This window comes from Danio rerio, chromosome 2 (assembly GCF_049306965.1).
Source record: "Danio rerio strain Tuebingen ecotype United States chromosome 2, GRCz12tu, whole genome shotgun sequence".
In the NCBI taxonomy this organism is placed as follows: Eukaryota; Metazoa; Chordata; class Actinopteri; order Cypriniformes; family Danionidae; genus Danio; species Danio rerio.
This window is the reverse complement of record NC_133177.1, coordinates 56,650,001-56,674,861: the sequence shown is the minus strand read 5'-3', so window position 1 is coordinate 56,674,861 and position 24,861 is coordinate 56,650,001. Positions and strand designations below refer to the sequence as shown.

Here is a 24,861-nt window from a genome sequence, read left to right as displayed (position 1 = left end):
AACAATCATCCACCAAACACGACAAACCAATGAACCAAACCACCCAAACTCAACAAAACAGAAAGCCAGTCAACCAAACAACCAACAATCAACCACAAATCAAAATAAACCAACAAACCAAACCACCCAAATTAAACAAACCAGCCAGCCAGCATACCACTAAACACAACCAACCAAATAACCAACTAAACCAATAACCAAACAAGCTACAAACCAACCAACCACCAAACACAACCAACCAGATGGCTAACTAAACCACCAACCAAACCAACCACCAACCAATAAACATTTATTTTTTTCTGGTTGACAGGATGCATATTTATGAATAGAATAAAAACAAGGGAACTGCATATGCACAGGTAAATAAAAAGCCATAAAGACAAATCGCAATGATCAGACTGTACTTGAATACCACACAGCCCAATTTCATTCCCATCCATTCCAACAGCTGCTCTGTCTGTTGGAGTTGGAGGCTCTGTGAGATATTTCCTGATATTGACCCTGCTGTCAGGACGTTCCTGTATCTGCAAAATAAGTGTCTTTGATAAAGCAGGTTAGCATTGATTAATCCTTGAGAACTGTGGGGTTCAGAAAAGAAATTAACGAGCAGCGTTTTCCTGCCGTCTCCCTGAGGAGCAGGAAGTCTGAACACAACACAGCCACTCATCTCATTACAGCGGCACAGACAACAGTGTGTCCAGTGTGAGCCTGTTAGCGCTCCGCCAGCATGTTCATCAGGGAGCCAACCAGAACAATCGATGCAAGGCTGATTTGTCCCAGTAAGGAGTTTACAAAACACACTGGCGTCCTTGTTTTCTTTCTTCCTTGAACATGCAGACACATCTTCTACCTAGCTTATGTTTTTTCACTGCTGCCATTCCAACATTCGAACCAGGAAATTCACTAATTAACATACCAGCCAACTAATTAAATAATGTTAAACATTGAATCATTTTACTAAACCAAACTGAAAACAAACAATCCAAACTCCACCAATCAAACCACCAAACCCAACTTAACCATCTAAACCAGTAGTTCTCAAAGTGGGGGTCGGGACCCCCTGGGGGGTCGTAGGACAATGACAAGGGGTCGCTTGGTGATTTCCAAAGCTCAAATAAATTTTATTAAACTATTAGAGTTACTATATTTTATTCATAACCCACAGAAGATAGTTAATAGTTGCATTAAAGAAACAACAACATACAAATAATTAATTTTTATATTAAAAAATAATTAAATTAATAAATGACTATTAAAAACATTATATGATTGCCTTTTTTGTTGCCAGTATGCTCATCTTTATATTTGCCTATAGTTTTGTGTGCAACATTTGTATATTTACAGTATAACCACCTTGAAAAATGGAGGTCGCGAGACTCTGACCTTGTTATTTTGGGGGTCGCAGGCTAAAAAGTTTGGGAACCCCTGATCTAAACTACCAACCAAACTAAACAACTAAACAAAGCATTAACCAACCAATTAAACCTTATAACTACTTAATTAAATTAAACTTGCCAACAAACCAAACGAACAAAACACCAACCATTCAAAACGTACCAGCCTGGTTTCTTTCAAGCCCTGGTTTCTCTCAGTACAGTAGTTGTTCTTCACTTCTACATTTACAATAAACTAAACTGAATCAATTTAAATTTATCTAGAACTACGCTAGACTTGTACCAATGGGATGGCTGTATTTTCCATTTATTTACCGTATATAAAGCTGCTTTGACAAAATTTACTTGTTTAAGCTCTTTAGAAATAAAAATGACTTGACTTGGCAAACCGAACAAATTACCAGCCAAACCAAACCTAATCAACCCAAACACAGCACTAACCAAAACAAACCCACCCAAACCAACCACAAAACAACATCAACCAAACAAACCAACAACCAACCACCAACCAAACCCAATCAGACTTAACAATTAAAAAAACACAAACCAACCAACAACCCATCTAAATAAACAAAGCAGAATAAAACCACACAAATCCAACCAAAACTAATCAACTAAATCTAACAAATAAAACCCCAGCATATCTAACCAACCAACCTCAATCCAAAAACACCAACCACTCCATACCTACTATAAATTAACCAACCAAATAAGCAAACACTAACCACACCAAACATATCAACAAAACAACCAAACAAATAAAAAACAACCAACCAACAGCAAAACCCATCCAAACCTAACCAACCAACCAAAAAAAAAACACCAACCAATCCACTAACCACAACAAACCTACCAACAAAGCAACCAAACAAATTAACAAAAGACCAACCAACCACCAGCCAAAACCAACCAAACAAAACAAAACACCAACCAAACAAACTACCAGCCAAATCCAACCAAACACCAACTAACTATCAGTTAAACGAACTAACTAACCAAACTAAAATAAAAAATAAAAAAAATAACTATAACCAAACAAATCATTAACCATTCACCAACCAAACCCAACCACAATCAACCAACCAAGCAAAACACCAACAAACCAAACAAACACAACAAAAAAAAAACCTCACCAACCAACCAAAGAACAAACACCTACCAACCTTCAGCCAAACCAACTAACCAACCAAACTCCATAAAACAACAACCAAACACACCACCAAACAAACAAACACCAACCAAACCTAATAAAAAACAATAGCAACCAAACAAACCACCAGTCAAACTCAACCAAACAAAATAAAACACCAATCAAACTTAACCAAAAACCTCACCAACTTACCAACTGAACAAAACACCAACCAACCACCAGCCAAACTCAACCAAATAAAACAAAACAACAACCAACCAAACAAACTCAACCAAAAACCCTACCAACCAACCAAATAAAGAAAACACCAACCAACCTCCAGCCAAACTCAACCAAATAAAATAAATCACCAACCAACCAAAAAAACTCAACCAAAAACCCCACCAATCAACCAAACGAAGAAAACACCAACCAACCTCCAGCCAAATCAACTAACCAACCAGACCCAATAAAACAACAACCAAACAAACCACCAATCAATCACCAGCCAAACCAAATAACCAACTAAACCCAATAACACAACAACCAAACCAACCACCAAACAAGCCACCAACCAACAACAACAACTAAACAAACCAACAAACAACCTGTCAAACCCAACCAAACCTAACAAACCAAGCAAAACAAAACACCACCAAAAAAACAAAAAAACTAAGTCAACCCCCCCCCCCCCCCAACCAACTAAATGAAGAGAACACCAACCAACCACCAGCCAAACCAACAAACCAACCAAAGACAATAAAACAACAACCAAACACACCACCAACCAAACACCAGCCAAACAACCTAACCAACCAAACCCAATAAAACAACATCAACCAAACAAACCACCAAACAAACAAACATCAACCAGACCAACTATCTAACCAAACCTAATAAAAAAACAACAGCATCCAAACAAACCACCAAACAAACAAACAAACAAACATTAACCAAACCAACTATCCAACCTAACCTAATAAAACAACATCAACCAATCAAACCACCAAACAAACAAACATCAACCAAACCAACTATCCAACCAAACCTAATAAAAAACTACAGCATCCAAACAAAGCATCAAACCACCAGTCTTACCCAATCAAACCTAACCAACCAAACAAAACACCAATCAACCAAACAAACTCAACTAAAAACGAAGAAAACACCAACCAACCTCCAGCCAAACCAACTAACCAACCAAACCCAATAAAACAACAAACACCAACCAAACCAGCCAAACCAAACAAACCCAATAAAAACATCAACCAAACCAGACAAACCCAAACAAACCCAATAAAAACAACATCACCCAAGCCAGTCAAACCTAAACAAACAACCAACTAAGCAAATGAGTATATGACAATTTATCTCTGTTTTGACCCCACATTACTATAATATTTTTATAACACAAGTACGTATGTACTTGATGAAGTTAGAAAGTCACCAGTAAAGCAGTGAAACTGTTTGTTTCTACATTTATCGCAGAAGTCTACTGTAGGAAAGGATGATTCTGCTGAAATGATGTTGAGGTGTCACACTTATGTAACACATAATCCACTGATCCAGTAGGTGTGCATCCGTCTGGACGTCAGATTATGAGGCACTGAAGGAGAGCAGGATCTACACCAACTCAACATAATGAGATTCTGGAAATCTGCAGTTCGGAACGCAGGCTCGTCTTCAGAAAGAGACATGCTTGAGTATGCACTTGTGTAGAGCGGGATTCACAGGGATAGTTCACCCAAAAATCCTAACCTAAATCAAGTCAAGTTTATTGTCATTTTGCTACATGTGTGGGCAATGAAGTGGAATGAAATGTCCAGCCAAACCAAACCTAATCAACCCAATCACAGCACTACCAAACCAAATCCACTCAAACCAACCACAAAACAACATCAACCAAACAAACCAACAACCAACCAAACCCAAAACTTGGAAAAAGACTAACAAACATAAAAAAAACATAAATAAATAATAAACAAACAAATAAATAAATTAATAATAAACAAACAAACAAATAAATAATAAACAAACAAATAAAAAAATTAAAAATAAATAAATAAATAAATAAAACAAAAAACAAACATATAAAACAAAACAAAACAACATTGAAAGGCATTGTTTAAAACAACCATAAACATAACTAAAAAAATAAATACATAAATAAAACAAAATATTTCCTTGATAATTCCCAAATGCAATTTTAAATAAGAAAACAGACTAACAAACATAAATAAACAAATAAATAAATAAATAATAAACAAACAAATAAATAAATAATAAACAAGTAAATAAATAAACAAAACAACAAAAATGAAAGGCATTGTTTAAAACAACCATAAGCATAAATAAATACATAAATAAATAAATAAATAAATACAAAAATCAAATAAACAAAACAAAAGTACTATTTCATGAATATTTAATGTTTACAAATTGAAAAATGAAAAGCATTGTTTAAGTTAAATTATTATTTCCTTGATAATTCTTAATTTGAAAAAAAGAGAGAAAAACAAACTAAAAAAACATAAATACTATGAATGGGATTATTTTATAATTACAATTTTAAAAATGAAAAGCATTCTTTAAAACAACCACAAACATAAATAAACAAAACAAAACAAAGTATTTCATTGATAATTCATTATTTGAGAAATGAAAAACCAACTAGCAAACATAAATAATTATTAAATAAATAGATAAACAAAACAAATATGCAATTTCATCAATATTTAACAATTACAACTTGAAACAAACATACATAAACAAGCAAATAAAGCAAAAGCAAAAACCCATTGTTTATACTTTATTATTACTTTGTACTATACTGATATTGATATTTCATAAATACAAAAATGAAAAAAGCTATCTCTGTTGACGTGGCTGGTATAATCTTGCATATTCTCTGCCCCAGTCCAGCAAATCAATCAAGAGTACAGAACAAAAGACAAGTGGACAAAAGCCAAAATACCCAGAGGTGAAATATAGTGAGACAATAACACAGAAGCCACTCGATCAGTGTCAGTGACCTTTCATGATCCCCAAAAATATATATGATCCCGTCACTGGAGATCGATACTTGATCCAAACGCTGGATCAATAAACCCTACTGCAGCATTCAGACCTCAAGAAAAACACTCAAACTCTCAGATTAAAGCACACCAGTCAGAGAAAGCAGCATATCTGGACGATAATGATAAGACTTAAGTGAAAATAATTCAGCAAAGTGAATGAAAGTGAATGAAAATTCAGCAAAAAAAAAAAAAAAAAAAAACTTAAAATACTTAATTCATACATAAATCTAATATGCTGTAAAATAAAATTTTCAGTGTAAAAATAAATAAATAAATATATGATAACATTTGGCAACCCCTAAAAAAACAAATGTTAAGATAAAACAAAATAAAATAAAATAAAATAAAATAAAATAAAATTAAATTAAAATTAAAATTAAAATTAAAATTAAAACTTACCAGCAACCCCTGAAAAAAAACAGAATCAAAAACAAACAAATAAAAAATAATAATAAGATAAAATTTGGCAAACCCTAAAAAACAAGTGACAAAAAAATATATAAATAAAATACAATTAAAATATGACAAGCCCTGATAAAGGAAGCTAGCTAAAAAATAAAAATAAATAAGCAAATAATAATAAAAAAATAATAAAAAAATAATACTAATAATAAATTAATAAATAAATAAATAATAATATAAAATTGACTATAACAACCATTGATAAAAAGGAAGTTATCCAAAATAAATAAAATAAAATAATATAGAAACATTTAAACCCCTGAAAAACAAAAAATAAAATAAAATAAAATATGACAAGCCCTAATAAAGAAGGAAGCTAGCTAAAAAGTAAAAACATAAATAAACAAATAATAATTATAAAAAAAATAATAATCATAATAATAATACATAAAAAATAAGATAAAATGAAATATAACAACCCTTAAAAAGAAGGAAGTTAGCCAAAATAAATAAAAATAAAATAATACAAAAACATGGAAACCCCTGAAAAACAAATAATAAAATAAAATAAAACAACCCAGCACCTCCGGAAAAACACACAAAACAAAAAAAGAAACATACAAACAAACAAATAAATAAATAAAAATAAGATAAATAGGGCAACCCCTGATAAAGAAGGGAGCTAGCCAAAAAAAATAAATAAATAAATAAATAAATAAATAAATAAATAAATAAATAAATAAATAAAATAAAAATACAATGAAATAAAATAAATAAATAAATAAATAAATAAATAAATAAATAAATAAATAAATTAAAATAAAATAAAAGTACAATGAAATAAAATAAAATAAAATATAATTTGGCAAACACTACCAGGCAAACAATACAAAAGCAAATGTAATTTTGCTAAAACTATTATTTATATCAACTTCTTTGTTGCCATCTTTTGAGCATCAGCATTAGTTGGATGGATGGATGGATGGATGGATGGATGGATGGATGGATGGATGGATGGATGGATGGATGGATGGATGGATGGATGGATGGATGGACCAGTACCAGTACTCAATATGTACCAGTACTCAACATGCCAAAGCACGCCTCCCACCAGTGCCGATATACAGCCATATCGCAATACTACACTCTCAGAAATAAAGGTACAACAGCTGTCACAGGGGTGGTACCTTTTCAAAAGGTACATATTTGTACTTAAAGGGCATATAGTGATACATCAAAGGTATATATTAGCACCTAAACAATCTAAGAGGTGCACTTTTGTACTTTTTAGGCACTAATATGTACTCTTGAGGTATTAATAAAGACGGAGCTACCAAAAGGAAAGTGAGTTAAGGAAAAACAAACTCCATTGTTAAGATGAACTTGTTTGGTATATAACACTTGCAGGTTGTCTTTAAATAAAGCATGATTTAAGAATAGCTTCATGTGTAATCTGTTTCTCTCTCCTCTGGGATGGACTGGAGGCAGCTTTAGCCATGTGGATCAATGCTAGAGCTCTGACCAGCTTCTGATCCAGACACGTCCAAACACTCACTTTTTGAAAGCTTCAATGCACATTTACTGCATTTAAGGCCTATATACTGAAAATAAGGCGTCAGGGGGGCGCAGTGGGTAGCACGATCGCCTTACAGCAAGAAGGTCTCTGGTTTGAGCCCTGGCTGGGCTAGTTGACATTTCTGTGTGGAGTTTGCATGTTCTCCCCATGTTGGTGTGGGTTTCCTCCGGGTGCTCCGGTTTCACCCACAGTCCAAACACATGCGCTATAGGTGAATTGAATTAACTTAATTTGGACGTGTGTGTGTGAATGAGTGTGTATGGATGTTTCCTAGTACTGGGTTGCAGCTGGAAAGGCATCCGATGCATAAAACTTATATGCTGGGTAAGTTGGCGGTTCATTCCGCTGTGGCGACCCCTGATTAATAAAGGGACTAGGCTGAAAAGAAAATGAATGAATGTATGAGACTGAAAACAATGACCCATCTTATAATGCTCATCAGCCAATCAGAATCAAGCATTCCTACACAGTATAATACAATAGTGATATAATACAATAAACACACACCCGTAATAAATATCTGTCCTTACACACTGGATTATTTTCACTGTCATTATTTGCATTTGCCCACAAAATGAACATAAAGCTTTTATCCCTTTAAAAGAGCACTGGAAACAGCAGTTCAGTCGAGCTGTTTATATTAATTCCTGATTTTTCCGACATTAAGCCTCGGGCGTCGTTCACACCGACAGCAGTTTAAAACCACAAAGCCACTGGAAGTCATTAATTTTTGATGGCGGCTGGAGATTTGTGTTGACATGAGTGACTTTATTGAATACAGACAGCGAAGGAGTTATGTGGCCGGAGTCATTTAAAGGGCTAGCTCACCCAAAAATGAGCAATTCTGTCGTATTTTTATTCACCTTCTGCTTGTTGTAAAACTGTCCTGAATTGCGGCTGAACACAAAAAAAAAAGATACTTTGAAGAATGGAGGCCGTTGACTTCCATGTATTTTTTTGTTCCTAGTATTGATGTAAATAAAATGTGGCAACCCCTGATAAAAAGGGAGCTAGCTAAAAATAAAATAAATAAAATAAAATAAAATAAAATAAAATAAAATAAAATAAAATAAAATAAAATAAAATAAAATAAAATAAAATAAAATTAAATTACATCACAATAAATTAAATTAAAATGATAATAAAGGGAGCTAGACAAACATAAAATAAAATAAAATAAAATAAAATAAAATAAAATAAAATAAAATAAAATAAAATAAAATAAAATAAAATAAAATAAAATAAAATAAAACAAAAAAAAATAATATAATATAAAATAAAACAAAATAAAATGAATTCAATTAAATTAGTTTAAATTAAATGATAACAAAAAATAAAATAAAATAAAAAGAATTCAATTAAATTAGTTTAAATTAAAACAAATAAAAAAAATTATAAACAAGAGAAATAGTCAAAAATAAAATAAAATGATATTTATTAAAAAAATATGACACACAAACACAAACAATTCTGTAATATTGTTTATTCACCCTCTGCTTGTTATAAGACTGTCTTGAATTGCTGTTGAACACAAAAGAAGATATTTTGAAGAATGTTGGAAACTGGTGGCCATTGACTTCCATTGTATTTTTTGTTGTTTTTTGTATTGATGTCAATAGCCGTTTGCATCCATTTGTTTTGGATTATACCTGTTTTGGATTATTGCGTAATTTTTTTGGGAGGATGGAAACACCAAGATGTGCATAAATGTTGAAAATGCACATAAGTTTTTTTATTGTTTTGTTTTTTTATGTTTTTACGTTTTTTAACTTAGTAGGATAAACTTATTATTCAATAAGAAAAAATGCACATAAGGGACTAAGCCGAAAACAAAATTAATGAAAGAATAAATGAGAATAAAAATTTATATAAATAAATAATAATAATAAAACAAAATAAAACAAATTTTAAATTTAATTAATTAAAAAAAATTAAATTATAAAACAAAAAATTAAATTAAATAAAACAAAAAAATAAAAAATAAAAAATAAATCACAATAAAATAAAATAAAAATATATATATAAATTCAATTCAATTCAATTATTTAAAAATCATAATAAAATAAAATAAAACTAAATAAAACAATTATTTTTCTTAATAAATCAGCAAAGATACTAAACATTCACACTCTTGTATTTGTCTTTGAAAGGAGCATTAAAATGGATGAGCTGGAGTGTGTGTGTATGGGTCAGCGAAGTGACCCTTGGGGAATTGTTGTTGTGGTGTGTGTGTGTGTGTGTGTGTGTGTGTGTGTGTGTGTGTGTGTGTAATGACACAGAATGTGACAGCACTGCTCTGGACCTCACAGTAGTTCATCTTAACAATTGTGTCTCCCTACAGACCACACACTTAATGCTAGTTATTAATGGACACACGCTCCCACACACATACACACACACACACACACACACACACATGCATACAGACATGAGAACATAATAAAAGCTCTGCTCCTGAACAAGTATATACTTGTTTTCATGTAATATGCATTTTTAAAGTCATTACAGCACCACACGGTCAACAAGCAACATTAAACTCTATTTAAATCAATAGTCATTCACATCCATACTGAAAAGTATTAAATAACTCACTTTTAAGGGGCCCTTTCCATTGGAACGTTGTCTAAGAAGTTAGTGAGCTTCCTATACAGATTTTAGAACAGAACTACAGCAATAAGACCTCCATAAACATGCATGTAAACACTCAGATTAAAGCATGAGATTAAATATGATTAGTGTAAACCATCACACACACACATCTGCTCCTCCTCCTGTTTTACATCCCCACTGCGCTTAAATACCCTGTCCACACAAAGTTAATTGGAGCTTCCAATCAATTAAAACGCAATATAATTAAAAAACAGACACACAGATTCAATGGAGCCTCCTAAATAAAACTCAACACTATATATTCTATAATTCACTATATTGTGATGATGAGCATGAACTGTATATAAGTGAAGTAAAACAATCAACTGGAATTAATCACAAATAATGGCATCCAAGATAAAAGTTTGTTGTATTTACATAATATATACATATCTACTGTGTATATGTATGTATATATAGACATGCACACACATACTGTACATAAAACACAAAAATGTGCAAAATAATTATATTTTCATATATAGTTACCTATAATTTGTATTATTTATAAATATTTATTATATATATATATATATATATATATATATATATATATATATATATATATATATATATATATATATATATATATATATATATATATATATATAAACAAGTATTTTATACAATATAGTCAAGCATATATTTAGATACACAGTATTTACAAATATATATTTGTGTGTATAAGCGTTAATTTTTATTTTGGATGTGGGTCATCACAATTAATCGTTTTAATCCACTAATATATATAAACAAAAATAAACAAAAATATACAGTATAGTCATGCATATATTTATATACACAAAAATATACACCGTACACACAAATATATTTAGTAAATGTGAATTTGACAGCACTAACATATATATATATATATATATATATATATATATATATATATATATATATATATATATATATATATATATATATATATATATATATATTTATACACACAATATAGTCAAGCGTATATTTATAAACACACAGATAAACAGTACGCACAAATATACTTTGTAAAAATGAACTTTCAGTTTGAATGTGATTTCACAGCACTATATATTTATATATATAATTTAAATATATATAATTTATATATGAACTTTTTATTTGATTAGAAAAAATATTCATAAAAAAGAATAGAGTATGCGCATTAAAAAATCCTTTAAAATATCCAAAACAATGCTAAAAAATCCTAAAATGCAAAAAAAATCCTAAATATATTTAGTAAATATAAACATTTATTTTGGATCCGATTAATTGTGATTAATCATTTGACAGCCCTAATATATATATATATATATATATATATATATATATATATATATATATATATATATATATATATATATATATATATATATATAAATAAAACAAAAGCACAAACATTGAATACAATCAAGTAGGCCTAAATAAATAAATAAAGCAGTCTTTTACCCTAAATATAGAGATGTTCAGTGTTTGTTATTTATCGCTGTATACAATAAAGCAACACACAGAGTATTTCACAAAGTATTTTTGGCTTATTATGCTTGTTAAATTGATCTGTTTTTTTGCAGCTTTCCAGGTCAATATCATGGTAAAAATCATATTTACGTGGCAATTAATCTCAACAAGAAAAATGTGGACGCATGTAACCAGCAGAGACTTTCAGATCACGTTATTACAGTATCCGCTGCAGCATATACAGTACAGTACGTGTGCAGAGCGCCTGAGGAATCATGGGTAATGTTATAATTTAGCGCGGGCTGCATGCTGGCTTCGCTCCAGCAGCAGATCTCAGTGTTGACTTCGGCTTACAGTGGAGTGTGTGAGCAGAATTCATTCATCTGAACCTGATCAGGATCACTGTGTTCTAGAGGAAAGCCTCCGGGTGTGTGCGCAACATCAGCACACTTCCATTACCGTAACACTGCAGTAATGTACAGTACTGAACACACCGCGTTAAGAGACTTGATTTTTGGACAAGCTTTTTAATTAACGGGGTGGTGAGCTGGTTTTATGTTTGGTGTTAATTGTACTTGGATTTGAATAAGCTTTGATACACAGTTGAAGTCAGAGTTAATAACCCTCATGAATTATTAGCCCTTCTGAATATTTTATTTCCCTAATTTCTGTTTAACGGAGAGGATTTTTTCAACGAATTTCTAAACATAATAGTTTTAATAACTCATTTCTTATAACTGATTCATTTTATCATTGGCATGAGGACAGTAAATAATATTTGATTATATATTTTTCGTGACATTTAAAGGCTTAATTAGGTTAATTAAGTGGGAGTAATTAGGCAAACAGTGGTTTGTTCAGTAGACAATCAAAAACAAAAATTGCTCAAGAGGGCTAATAATATTGACCTTAGATTGATTTAAAAAAAAAATAAAAACCGCTTTTATTCTAGTGATAAAACAAATAAGACTTTCTCTAGAAGAAAAAATATCATAGGAAATACTGTTAAAAAAATTACATTACTATTTAACATTACGTAAGAAACTAGAAAGGTAATGCTGATTCGCAGTGGGAGTATCACAATGGAGTGTCAGTCAAAACACTTGAAGCAAGATCCATTTCTTTGAGTTTTTTTATTTACCAATGCCAGTACATTCTCTCCACATGGTATAAGACTGATTTGTTTACACACAGCCACAACACCACATGAGTCGAGAGCAGTGAAATACCGGAGCATACTGTCACTGAAGCCACACTATTTAAAGGGTTGATGATTTGGGTGATAGGGTGCAGCTGTGAACCTGAATCAGAGAACTTCAATAAGCAGTGGGCAGGGCTTCAGGGAGCACGTCACAAAGATTTTACACGCATTATTTAGGAGATATTTAAAAAATAAAATAAAATCTAGGGCTTTAACTTTGACTTTTTTCTTTTACTGTAAAGCACTATGTAACTTCTTGTCTGTGAAAAGTGCTATAAGTAGTTTTTTACTACGTAATTACTAACAAAGCATGTGGAAAATACAGTCTGGGAAGTATTTCTCCTATTTAATGACTGTTTTCCATTTGTATATCTTGTTAAATGTGATTTATTCTAGTGATGAATTTTCAGCATCATTACTGCAGTCTTCAGAGTCAAATGATGAGTTTTTTTTTTCAATGATGAAAAAAGTTCTGCTGCTTTTGTGAAAAACATGATGCTTCAAAAATAAAATAAAATAAACATAACAAAACTAAAACTAAGTTAAAATTAAAAGCTAAGATTTAAGCTAAATTAAATTAAATTGAATAAATTAAATTAAATTAAATTAAATTAAATTAAATTAAATTAAATTAAATTAAATTAAATTAAATTAAATTAAATTAAATTATTCATTTTCTTTTTGGCCCTATTAATCCCTATATTAATCTGGGGTCGCCACAGTAGAATGAACTGCCAACTTATCCAGTATTTGTTTTACACACACCTACACTACGGACAATTTAGCTTACCCAATTCACCTACAGCGCATGTCTTGCACTGAGAATCTCTTGCACTGAGATTTATATGCAGGATGGGAAATACTCGCACGTTTACACGAACGGCCAATGTAGTTTATTCAGTTCAGCTATAATGCATGTGTTTGAACTGAGGGGGAAACTAGAGCACCCGGAAAAAACCTACGCCAATACTGGAAGAACATGCAAACTCCACACAGAAATGCCAACTGGCCCAGCTGGGACTCGATCCAGCAACCTTCTTGCTGTGAGGTGGCACTGCTAACCACTAAGCCACCATGTCGCCCCTCAGGCAATTTTCAGCAAGGGGTGAACTGTCTCTTTAAGGATAATCATAGAAAATACCAGTATGCAGAAATATGCTAGTATTGCATTTCAGCCTAAGATGTTGTGCAGTGTGTAATTACAATCTATAGGTGAAGCCAGATGTGTGTGTGTGTGTGATTGTGTGTGTGATTGTGTGCGTGTGGATCTGGAAAGGCAGTCTAATTTCAGCCATATAATATTGATGTCTTCACTTTGAGCACACAGACGGGGCATGATCTTGTGTTTATAATTCATGTGTGAGCCTCTCCTCTCCACATTATGAACCTCTCATCAATATTTCAGCATTGGAGAGGGTTACAACATGTGTGTGTGTGTGCGCGTGTGTGTGAGTGTTTGAGCACATCTGCGAGTGTGTTTGTGGAGGGATGCATTTGAATGCGCAGTCACAGAGTTTCAGCACCACGTGTGCTGGACAGCTCCCCGGTGAGGATACTACAGACGCCATTTACTTAGGCTAAAGAGTGTGAGTGTGTGTGTGTGGGGGGGGGTGTGAGAAATAGTGCCACTAAGTGTGCTTGTGCATGTATGTGTGTGTGTGTGTGTGTGTGTGTGTGTGTGTGTGTGTGTGTGTGTGTGTGTGTGTGTGTGTGTGTGTGTGTGTGTGTGTGTGTGTGGACGTGAGCATCTGTGTGAGTACAGTATGTCTGTGTGTGGGGGGTGTATATGTGTGCATGCAAGTGAGAATGTGTGTGTTTGCGTGTGTGTTTGCGTGTGTGTGTGTGCGTGTGTGTGTGCATGTATATGATTGTGTATGTGTGAGAGAGCTTGTGTAGATGTTCGTTTTTGCATGAATATGATTTCATGTGTGTGTGTGTGTTTGTGCATGCATATGATTGTGTGTATGTGTGTTTGCATGTGAGTGTGCAGGCATATGATTGTGTGTGTGTGTGTGTGTGTGTGTTTGTGTGTGTGTGTGTGCATGCATATGATTGTGTGTGTGTGTGTGTGTTTGTGCATACATATGATTTTGTGTGTGTGTGTGTGTGTGTGTGTGTGTGTTTGTGCATGCATATGATTTTGTGTGTGTGTGTGTGTGTGTGTGTGTGTGTGTGTGTGTGTGTGTGTGTGTGTGTGTGTGTGTGTGTGTGTGTTTGCATGTGTGTGTATGTGCATACATGTGATTTTGTGTGTGTGTGTGTGTATGTTTGTGCATGCATATGATTGTGTGTGTGTGTGTGTGTGTGTGTATGTGTTTGTGCATGCATATGATTTTTTGCATGTGTGTGTATGTGTGTTTGTGCATGCATATGATTGTGTGTGTGTGAGAGAGAGAGAGAGAGAGAGAGAGAGATGAAGTGCATGTGCTTCAAACTGGGTGTGTGCTTGTACATGCATGCAAGTGTGTGTATGTGTGTTTGTGCATGTGAGCATCTGTGTGAGAATATGTGCACGCATATGAGCGTGTGTGTCTGTGTGCGTGTGAGAGAGAGAAAGAGAGAGGGAGCGCATGTGCGCAATTGAGTGTGCTTGTGCGTGTGTGCACTTGTCCGTGTGTGCATGCATGGGTGTTTGTGTGTGCATCTGAACAAATATATATGTGTGTGTGTGTGTGTGTGTGTGTGTGCGTGTAAGACTGTGTGTGTATCCTGAGCACATATGTGCATGTCTGAATATGTAGGTTAATTTCTCTAATTGAACATCCAACAGAGTGAGCTGTATAACTGGAACATGCAGCGGTCAAAGAGTTTAGAGTCATAGATGTTGTGTCAGCTTAAATGAAGGAGAACCATTCAAAATTTCTGCTCGCTGATCCACTTAGTGATTTAATGACCACCATATACACTCTCTGGCCACTTTATAAGGTACACTTTACTAGTTCCAGTTTGGACCCCCTTTTGCCTTCAGAACTGCCTTAATCCTTCGTGGCATAGATTTAACAAGGTACTGGAAATAATCCTCAGGGATTTTTCTCCATATTGACATGATCAGCATCACACAGTTGCCGCAGATTTGTCGGCTGCACATCCATGATCCGAATGTCCTGCTCCACCACATCTCAAAGGTGCTCTATTGGATTGAGATCTGGTGACTGATGAGGCCATTTGAGTACAGTGAACTCATTGCCATGTACCAGTCTGAGATGATTCACGCTTTATGACTTGGCACGTTAACCTGTTGGACATAGTCAGCAACAATACTCAGGTAGGCTGTGGTGTTGACACAATGCTCAATTGGTACTGATGAGCCCAAAGCAGACATTCCAAGTTGGGAAAAACAATTTTCGGGCTATAAAGACACTGGGTGCCTGAAGAGCGGTGGGGGTAAGTTGCGTGCGATGTACCTGAAGAAATAGAAGGGAAGCGGTGGAGAGAGGGGTGTGTATTTAAGGACCGGGCGGGATACGCACGATTTCCGGGAGATTATCATTTATTTGCGTGCATCCAGGAGTCTCTATGCATTTGCGGGATACTTCCGCAACTTCCGGGAGACTTGGGATGTCTGCCAAAGTGTGCCAAGAAAGTATCCCACACACCATTACACCACCACAAGCAGTCTGAAGCATTGAAACAAGGCAGGATGGATCCATGCTTTCATGTTGATGATGCCAAATTCTGACGCTACCATCTGAATATCGCAGCAGAAATCAAGACTCATCAGATCAGGCAACGTTTCTCCAATCTTCTATTGTCTAATTTTAGTGAGCCTGTGTGAATTGTAGCCTCAGTTTCCTGTTCTTAGCTGACAGGAGCGGCACCCGGTGTGGTCTTCTGCTGCTGTAGCCCATCTGCCTCAAGGTTGGACTTGTTGTGTGTTCAGAGATGCTCTTCTGCAGACCTCGGTTGTAACGAGTGGTTACTTGAGTTACTGTTGCCTTTCTATCAGCTGGAACCAGTCTGGCCATTCTCCTCTTACCTCTGGCATTAACAAGGCATTTACGCCTACAGAACTGCCGCTCACTGGATATTTTCTCTTTTTTTCTGACCATTCTCTGTAAACCCTAGAAATGGTTGTGCGTGAAAATCCCAGTAGTCAGCAGTTTCTGAAATACTCAGACCAGCCCTTCTGGCACCAACAACCACACCACGTATAAAGTCACTTAAGTCACCTTTCTTCCTGCAGCAGATCATCTTAATCATGTCTACATGCCTAGTTGCTGCCATGTGTTTGGCTGATTAGAAATTTGGGTTAACGAGCAGTTGGACAGGTGTCTCTAATAAAGTGGCCAGTGAGAAAGAATAACTAGTATTAAAATAACATGTTTTTAATTAAGTTGATACCAAATGATACCAAATGACGCCCCTATTTACATGGGGCGTCAGCGCTTCCCATTCACTTTGAATGAGTGATGTCAGGCGTTGCAGAACTGCATTGTGAATCCGTCGGCGCTGCTTCAGTGGCGTTGCTCGCTGCAGAAGTTGGGACTTTCTTACCTTTTTAATCGCCGACGGAAGCGTCAGCCAATCAGATCGTTGTATGCAAATACACCAGCTCAGACAGTAGCCGATTGCTGAGTAATTTCATTGGCTGATGCTGCTATGACGATCACGTCAGCCCCAACTTTAGACACGCCCTCTGTCAAGCGTTGACGCTGAAACCCCGTGTAAATGCACTATTAGTAAGAAAAGCTAATCTGCTATTTAAAATAAAATGTTCAAATACTGTACTTCCACCACAGCATGTTAATAAATACAACATTATTTGAAATATTGTACAAAGATAATAATATAAGGGCGAAGCAGTACTGCAGTAGGTAGTGCTGTTGCCTCATAGCAAGAAGCTCACTGGGTCGCTGGTTCGAGCCTCGGCTCAGTTGGCGTTTCTGTGTGGAGTTTGCATGTTCTCCCTGCGTTCGCGTGGGTTTTCTCCGGGTGCTCTGGTTTCCCCCACAGTCCAAAGACATGCGGTACAGGTGAATTGGGTAGACTAAATTGTCCGTAGTGTATGAGTGTGTGTGTGAATGTGTGTGGACGTTTCCCAGAGATGGATTGCGGCTGGAAGGGCATCCGCTGTGTAAAAACCTGCTGGATAAGTTGGTGGTTCATTCCGCTGTGGCGACCCCGGATTAATAAAGGGACTAAGCCAACAAGAAAATGAATGAATGAATGATAATAATATAATTGCTGATATGCTCCCAAACACACACACACACACATACATTCACACTAACACATACACAGAAAAACAAACACAAACCTGTACACTCAGACACACACATGCACATAAACACTCAAACATAAACACACATACACACAGTGCTATAGAATGAACTTTTCTCATATAATGCTGAAACGCTGATACGCTACTAAACACACATGTACAAGCACACACATTCACCTGCATCCGCACCAACACATGCGCGCACACACACCCAAACACAAACAACCACACGTACATACACCAAAACTCACACACATATACACATGCACACTCAAACAGAAACACAAACACACGCACAGAGAGTGTTGTGGAGTGTGTGAAGTGAGCTCTGATTGGATCTGATTGTTTTCCACATGATCAGCGAGAGTCGCGGTCTGGAATAAAATGGCAGGCGTGACAGTGGATGAGGCGTGACATTATAATCAGGAGCTATAGAACGCAGCGAAGCCCTCTTCACATGTCTCTCTTTCTCCCTCGCCTCTTTTCTCTTTGACACGTTAATCACCGCAGAATGTCACGCTCCCCTTTCAGACAAAGGACAATCATTGCTGTGATAATTTGACCTCTCCTTCAATCAGTTTCACTGTAATTGCATCAGCCTCCGTCCCTGTGTCATATCTCTCCACGGCTCTAATGAGAGAAAGAGACGCCAAGAAGACGAGAAGAAGTTCGACTTCTGGCCCCTCAGGAGTTCCTCTCGCATCATCTATTGTTCGTCTAATAAACGTGTCAGCTCCAGGTTTCGGAGGATCTGCTTTTCATCCTCTGAAATGTAAAGCTTCTAAACTGACATTGAGTGAAATCTGTGCATCCCAAAAAGGTTCTTAATAGTAGAAAAGGTTTAAAGCTTATTATCAGAATCAAAATTAAGGAAACGAGGATCATAAATGAAGTCAGTTTAACTGTATCTTTTAATAGTCTAATGTGTATATAGTGAAATTTGCTGCATTTGTTTGTAATGAGGCAACAAACACATGTAGACTGCTGAGTATAAGGGTTTAATGCAGGTTTATGCGCCGTGTCATATCTCTCTGCTCTCTTACTCTCGTTTTAATGAGGTGAAGTAACAACAAAACACTTCAAAAACATATCTGTTCATGTAGATTTTAGCAGAAGTTTGACTTTTGGCCTCTCAGGAGTTCCTCTCGCATCATCTATTGTTCGTCTAATAAACGTGCCAGCTCCAGGTTTCGGAGGATCTGCTTTTCATCCTCTGAAATGTAAAGCTTCTAAACTGACATTGAGTGAAATCTGTGCATCCCAAAAAGGTTCTTAATAGTAGAAAAGGTTTAAAGCTTATTATCAGAATCAAAATTAAGGAAACGAGGATCATAAATGAAGTCAGTTTAACTGTATCTTTTGATAGTCTAACGTGTATATACTGAAATTTTCTGCATTTGTTTGTAATGAGGCAACAAACACATGTAGACTGCTGAGTATAAGGGTTTAATGCAGGTTTATGCGCCTCGTCATATCTCTCTGCTCTTACTCTCGTATTAATGAAGTGAAGGAACAACAAAACACTTCAAAAACATATCTGTTCATGTAGATTTTAAATTAATTCCTGCATCTGCCTATGTGTCATATCTCTCCACGGCTCTAATAAGAGAAAGAGATTTCAAGAAGACGAGCAGAAGTTTGACATCTGGCCCTTCAGGAGTTCCTCTCGCATCATCTATTGTTCGTCCTACAAATTTGCCAGCTACAGGTTTTCAACGATCAGCTGTTCATCCTCTGAAATATAAAGCTTCTAAACTGACATTTCAAGAGTTCCCACTTAGATATGCTAAGCATTTAAAGCAGGTTTGGTATGCTGTCCCGGGAGAGAACCCTGAGCTCAGAGATATTTGAGCCCAGGGCTCCCGCCAGGTCAATAAGCAAATCAGAATATCCATAATCAGGTATGTCTCGATAGTTTCTCCCTTTTGAAAGGGGAGAAAAAGGAGGAGAAGCGGTGGAAGGGGGGATTCTTCCGAAATGAAGATAGGGAAAAAGGGTAGAAATTGATCCATTGATAGTAGGCTAGGATCACTCGGATTGGATTATTACTGATTACAAATGAGTGGCCAGCTGTGCTCAATCATATCACGTGCTTCTCTCGAAATTAGTTTATGAAACTTCACTAAGTGGAATCTGTGCATCCAAATAAAGGTCCTAAATAGTAGAAAAGCTTCTTTACAGCAGTGTTTCCCAAACCTGTTCCTGAAGGCACACCAACAGTACACATTTTCAACCTCTTCCTAATCAAACACACCAGAATCACCTCATCAGAACATTAGAAGATACTTTAAAACCTGAAATAAATGGGTCAGATAAGGGAGACGTCCAAAATATGTACTGTAGGTGTGCCTCCAGGAACAGGATTGGGAAGCACTGCTTTACAATGTATCTTTAAAAAGTAACAGCTAATTTCCATCGATTTTCAACATGATACATTTGATGTAGGCTGTCATAATCATCCATACTGTTAACGAGAGCAAGATGTAAGATTTATTTATCTAACTTATGATTTATTAAGGCTTGAAGCATCTCATCCTAACACAACTCGTCATCAGAATCAAAATGAAGGAAACGAGGATCATAAAGGCTCGAACCAGCGACCTGCTTGGTGTGAGGCGACAGCACTACCTACTGCGCTGCCACTATCCTAATTAAATAATTAAAAATCAAGACATGATGGTATTTAATTGGGGTAAAATAAGCGTAATCTAGAGATCATTGCCTTTCATATAAGCCATTTTTGATACCAAATGATCAACTAGAAGTCAAGTCATTATTTGATGTTCCTAAACTTGAATAGGCGACTATACTTTTGTCAGGTAGTGCAGGGTTCAACGCTAAGGATTTTTTCTACTGGTCCGATCGGGCCAGTGGTTCAGATTTTTACTTGCCCTGCCAAAATTTTGCGTTGTTCACAATTAAATGTCTGCTTCCAAGACGATAGAAACAGAAATTTTTATTCATTTTCTTGTCGGCTTAGTCCCTTTATTAATCCGGGGTCGCCACAGCGGAATGAACCACCAAATTATACAGCATTTTTTTACACAGCGGATGCCCTTCCAGCCGCAACCCATCTCTGGGAAACATCCTCACACACTCATACACTACGGACAATTAAGCTTACCTAATTCACCTGTACCACATGTCTTTGGACTGTGGGGGACACTAGAGCACGTAGAGGAAACCCATGCAAACACAGGGAGAACATGCAAACTCCACACAGAAACTCCAACTGACCCAGCTGAGGCTCAAACCAGTGACCTTCTTGCTTTGAGGTGACAGGACGACCTACTGTGCCACTGCGTCGCCCAGACATTTTCTTTTAGCCTTATAACTTGATGTTGCCGCCACGTTGCAGTTTCTTCGCTGTACAGGTTGTTATAAGGTTATGGAAAAAAAATAGTATGCTCAATACATCAAATCAGATAAGAGGAACCGGAAAGCAATATGGTGTTTACGACATCACAGAGAAGGTAGTGTTTAAAGACTTAAAAGCAAACTTAAAATGCACACAACTGACAAATAGTCACAGACAAATTAAATGTTACGCCCTATTCACACGAGGCTTCAGCGTCAACGCTTGACAGAGGGCGTGTCTGAAGTTGGAGCTGAAACGATCGTCATAGAAGCGTCAGCCAATGAAATTCAGTCAGCAATAGGCCACTGTCTGAGCTGGTGTATTTGCATACAGCGATCTGATTGGCTGACGCTTCCGTCGGCGCTTGAAAAGTTGAGCTGGTCCCAACTTCTGCAGCGAGGAACGCTTCTGAAGCGGCGCCGACGGATCCACAATGCAGTTCGGCAACGCCTGACGTCACCCATTCAAAGTGAATGGGAAGCGTTGACGCTGACGCCCCGTGTGAATAGGGCGTGAGTGACAAGGCAGCACTGTCCCAATCGGGCCAGTAATGATCCTGTCTACTGTCCCAAGCGTCTCTCACGCTGGCCCTGGGCCACCGGGCAGTTCTTATTGTTGAGCCCTGTAGTGAATTAGTCATCTCTGACGAAGTAAGCAACCATTTAAACACTCTTTCTTTTGTGCAGAAAATGCTTAAGAGTCCCTCTATAGCATAAAGAGAGCAGAAATAATCAGCGAGTTGGAGAGAAGCGAGAGAGAGATCATCCGCACGACTCCTGCTGCGCCACACCGGACACACAGATCAATTTAAATGATCTATGAGAGATATTAGTAATGACATTTATGAATACTTTATGGAATGTAGAAAATGTCATCATAAATTTTTATTCGGGCAAATGAGGCCGCGGCTGAAAGCAAACAGCATCAATGTTTGAGCACAGACACAAAGAGGAAATGAGGGAAACTGAGACCAACATCACACCATCACTACACACACACACACACACACATACACACAATCAAGGCAGACACACATACACACAAACACCATCATCATATACACATCATTACCACACACAAACGCACACTATCACCTAACACACACACACACACTATCATCACACACACATCATGCCACACACATCATTATCATACACACCCATCACCACACACACAGACACACACACACACACCACCATACACACATCATTACTAAACACAACTGCACACTATCACCATACACAGACACACACACACACACACACACCATCACCACACACACACACCATCATTATCATCACACACACATTATCATCACCACACACACACACACACACATCATCATCACACACATCATGGCACACACATCACCACACACACATCATCATCACACACACATCACAACCACATACACGCACACACACACACACACACACACACTCACACACGCACACACACACACACACACACATACTCACACACTCACAGCAGACAAACATCATCACCACACACATCGCCACAAAAACACACACATGCACACAGCATTGTCACACACACACTCACACACACACACACACACACACACACACACACACACACACATACTCACACACTCACGGCAGACACACATCATCACCACACACATCGCCACAAAAACACACACATGCACACAGCATTGTCACACACACACACTCACACACACACACACACATACTCACGGCAGACACACATCATCACCACACACACATACACCATCATCATATACACACCATTACCACACACAAATGCACACTATCACCTCACACACACACCATCATCACACAGACATCATGGCACACGCATCGCCACATACACATACTCACACTCACACACACACACACACAAACACCATCATCATATACACATTACCACACACAAACGCACACTATCACCTCACACACACATCATCACCACATAAACACACACTCACACACAAACAAACACACACACACACACACACACCACCATACACATATCCTCACCACACACAAATGCACACTATCACCACACACACACACACACACACCATCATCACCACACATACACACACACTATCATCACACACATCATGGCACACACATCGCAACTCACACATCATCATCATACACACATCAACACCACACACATATGCACAAACACATGCGCGCACACATACTCATTGCTCGCAAATACTCACAATCACAAATACTCACAGACAGACCTGCACACACACACACACACACACACACACTCGGCCTACAGCCTCAAACCAATGCACGCCTACCATCAGTGACGATATCGCACTGCTACTCATGTGATGTTGCTCATATATATTTATTTATTTTATGTGTTTTGTGTAAAAATGCATTATTAAAATAAATAAACAAATTTATTAATTAATAATAAATATATAGAATAACTAAATAAATAAACAGTTAACAGTTAATGGGATCTCTGTTTGAATGAACTATCAATCATGTATTTTTATTTGCAATAATGAATACATTAATACATAAGGGGCAGCAGCAGAATACTGCAATCGTCCAATCAGAATCCAGCATTTGCGAGCACTGTTTCATAATTAAATGTGAAACACTTTTGCCTCCATGTCCAAAATATTCAATAAGTAAACGTGTTTGAGCTCCAGTCCAAACTCATATACCCACACACACACACACACACACACACACACACCCTGCTCTTTATCCCATTTTACAACAGCAAAATGCAGCGTGTGGCCTGGATTGAGCACAGCAGGGAGGATGGAGGATGGAGGATGTTTGATTCCTCTCCTGTATTTCTGAGGGTCACGTTCACTCCGCACTAAAACCTAGAATACCCCACAGTACCCATGAGAGACTGCAAACTGATTAATACACACAAGTAATGTCTTCACGGAAATCTATACAGTATATGCAGAAAGGTTGTGTGAAGGTTAGTTTTAGGGTTGAGGGATTGCAATTTTTATTAGGTCAGTATTAAAATCAATACACAAATCAAGAAAATGGGAAATCCATCCATCATGGCGGAAAACGGTGAACATATTTCAAGTGTTATTTTAGTTGCTTAATATTATCAAAATATATCAAATAAACAAGTCGTTTATTGCAACCTATTAACTATATATATTCATTTAAAAAAAAAAATCTGACCAAAAAAATTATAAATAAAAATATTTATTGTTTTTACAATTATTTACAAAACACCAAGTAAAAGAATATTTTTTTAATTTATTTTATATAATATATATAACTAAATGCACTACAAAATGTCACGTTTACACACATCCCCAAATTACAAGTAAACGCATCAGCTTTTCACAGTTTAATACTCACTACTCACTACTCCTGAGTACTTTTTAAAGGGCTACTTTTTACTCATACTTCGAGT

The 24,861-nt window shown here is 36.2% G+C and overlaps 1 protein-coding gene across 1 annotated transcript in view; it reads right to left on the bottom strand.

Annotated features, from left to right (window-relative positions):
• The window catches only part of LOC141378996 (CUGBP Elav-like family member 5), a 253,784-nt gene extending 243,488 nt beyond the window's left edge, over window positions 1–10,296 (bottom strand). Inside the window, exon 1 of the mRNA XM_073931439.1 lies at window positions 10,171–10,296. The gene's annotated coding sequence lies outside the window, so the exon portion shown is untranslated. The remainder of the gene's footprint in view (window positions 1–10,170) is intronic.
• Between the last annotated feature and the right edge of the window lie 14,565 nt (window positions 10,297–24,861).